This window comes from Lepeophtheirus salmonis, chromosome 9, assembly GCF_016086655.4.
Source record: "Lepeophtheirus salmonis chromosome 9, UVic_Lsal_1.4, whole genome shotgun sequence".
NCBI lineage: Eukaryota > Metazoa > Arthropoda > Copepoda > Siphonostomatoida > Caligidae > Lepeophtheirus > Lepeophtheirus salmonis.
The window spans coordinates 8156871-8159939 of record NC_052139.2 but is presented as its reverse complement, the minus strand read 5'-3'; the positions used below and the strand labels follow the sequence as shown (position 1 = coordinate 8159939).

The 3069-nt window shown below is 29.1% G+C and overlaps 1 long non-coding RNA gene across 1 annotated transcript; it reads left to right on the top strand.

Annotated features, from left to right (window-relative positions):
- Positions 1-534: 534 nt before the first annotated feature.
- Positions 535-2114, top strand: LOC139906382 (uncharacterized). Its single transcript, XR_011781870.1, has 3 exons — positions 535-1151; positions 1205-1344; positions 1407-2114. It is a non-coding gene; the product is annotated as an uncharacterized lncRNA (long non-coding RNA).
- The last annotated feature ends 955 nt before the right edge of the window (positions 2115-3069 follow it).

Sequence of the window (3069 nt, the reverse complement as noted above, 5' to 3'; positions counted from 1 at the left end):
TCATCGCTTGTAACATATTAACAGAAAAGAGGGATCATGTTCACCAAGGTAGTAACTAATAACTACTGATCAAATAAAAATTTCAAAATTGAATGGAAATATTGGTAATATTTCCTATTAGTGTATGAAAAACAAGTGTATATCTTTTATATTGTTGTTATTTTCTCAATTTGATATTGTTTTATCTGTTACAAATCGTTATTGACCTTATTATAAATCAATCACATTTCACAAAAAAATTTCAAATATCTTCACTTTAAAACAATTTCTACAATTTGTTTAGTACGCGCAGTTATATTTTTTTATTTTTGTTTTTCCATCCATAGAGGTAAGCTGTCATGTTTTTTATCCATATGGTTCTATCCATAGATAAATAAATACATAGAAGAGACAATTATATGTTGGCCTAGTTAGGCAGACAGAGAATAAATATTCCAATCTTGATAAGTTTAGTACAGGTGTTTTATTTGTGATAAATTTGGTAAGAATAGAAAAGCGTGCGAGGAGAAAAGAAGAATTACTTATGGCATCATTGATTAAATAATATACATCTTCTTCTATCAATCATGAACGTTATCATTCCCGCCTTTATTATTCAATATTAATATAATAATATTAGATGGTGATAGTCTATAGAGAACTGAATAAAATCCCTAAAATGACGTCGCCTTCTGTCTGGATTTATGAAAATGGAGGCCCAGGAATTTGGAAAATACTTACCGGATGAGAAACAGATGGTTTGTTGGATTTGTCGATATAAATGTGCCTTTAGTCCCCTGTCTAGAATTACACGCCACTCATTATCCTCATCTCATAACAAGAGTATGGATATTCATCTATAAAATCAATTTAACGATGAATACATCAAGTCAGACTTTAACTCTGATCTCACAACGATACTTATTGCATGTAATATAACCTTATCCATTGCTAATCATCTACGTTCAAAAAATTTATGGAGAAATACAAGGGTAAACATATCCCTTCCCGAGGAACCATCATTAAATTAATGGAGGACGTTGGTACTGATGTCATATGTAGAAATACATATAAAAATGTTTTGAGTCATCCACACCAAATGACGATCATGTTATCACTAAAAAGTATTTACGAATATCGAAATGGAACTCTGAATTTTGTACTATCTCACAGTAAGTATTCAATTTTTTTTTAAATCTAACCATAAAATATGATTCTATTTTAGCTAAACATATCAAGAATTATGATACACAACTCAGTAAAGGGCAAAAACAACTGCTTAAATGGTCACAACAACGGGGGTAGTAGCTTTGGATGGTTTGCAACTAGTTTGTCTGAGACTACTTACTTCGCTTTAAGACTTGGGTATGATAATTAGGTTTTCCAATATTACATAGTCAATAAATATTACTTTTTTATCACTAAAGGCTTAGCTATGGTTGATGGGCTCCAAGAAATGGTGTTCAGAAAACTCATAAAAGGCAAAAACAACTGTTTAAATGGTCACAACAACGAGGGTAGTTACATTGGATGTTGCATTATAATTAACAATTGTGTATATCTATCATGATAATAGTATGTTGTTATATAAGCATAAATAACGGGGAAAATATCTTTTTGATTCTCTTAATAAGGAGTAATATCGCCGGACATTACTACATAATTAGCTTTTGCTCTAAATCTTTACGATGAATTTATTTATAAAATCTTTTTATTAGTATATTTATTGTCTAATTTTATGATTTTGACATTTACTTTATTATTAATAATTAGTTAGACCTCATCTGTAGAGATATATCTATCCTGTGCACAAATGTATATAGCAACTTCCACGAAGAAGAGGGGTGATTATCTTTTTGATTAAACTCCACGTCTCGCTTGTGTATTGCAACCTAAAGTTATGACATATTTAACTGAATTCCGATGTCAGAACAAGAAAATATTATTTGGATCAATCTATTATTTCAATATTCTGTATTTATAATTTATTATTATTAATAGTTATATGATTTTAATTGTTTAATTTTGTATATTTAACTTAAATGTTTAATGGTTTATTTTTTAGTATGTAGATTATATTTAATTAAAGCCTTCTTTTTTAAACTTTGAGCTTCAAATATATTTCAAATACTCTACTTTGTCGTTTTATTAGCTATTATTCTGAGAATAAGGTTCATAATGAATTACAATTTCATGGAGTGTGACGTTTTCAAATCTACTGTAACGGATAAAAAACGTCGAAGTCAATTATACGTAGTATATCTTCATTAAACATTTTGCTAATAAATACATTAGTTATACCCTCAAAAATCATAATAAAGCGGGCAGATGATAATCACATCAGTATTTTAAACAATGATACCATATGTCTTTTTTTCCCCCTCCTCCTCGCACGCGTTTTTCTCTACAATATTATCAACTATAGTCATTGTAGATACATTATAATCCGGGGGGGGGACAAATTAACTTTATTTGACTTGATTTATATATATCTAACTAATTGATTCATCAGCCTAATTTTGTTTAAAGGAAGATATATTCACCTTATTAAATTTTTGGCTATTTTGGTATTATTAATACATAAAAAATTAATTAGCAGATTAAAAAAGAAGGTAGACTCAAACTATTCACACTATTTATCTAATAGACAAAGAAGGGATCTGAGAAAAGAAAAGGTTTAGCGATTAGATTTTAAAAAACCGGTCTTTGCGTGTGCTCCTTCTTCTTCTTTTTTCATTACTTAACAGGGCGTCCAAGTATTAACTTCTCCCACTGAAGTAAGCAATCTGGCATATATTTTGTGTAAATTGTTTTAAAAATGCATACTAAAATTAATATATATGAAGATAAATATAATTCTAATATTGCCTCTGCACTAGTACTATTTTAAATGTAGAAGGTTCACCTCTTTATAGCAGTATTTCATTTTCTCTCTCCAAAATCATATAACAGGGAGCTCAAAATAACAAGGGTATTAATTCAATTGTGCCATGTGTATCGCTTCCCACCTTCTCCTTGCACTATTACAAAAATCCCATTTCTACTCAACTGAAAATTACTTCTTTTCAAAATGTTCCATACTATTTTTAA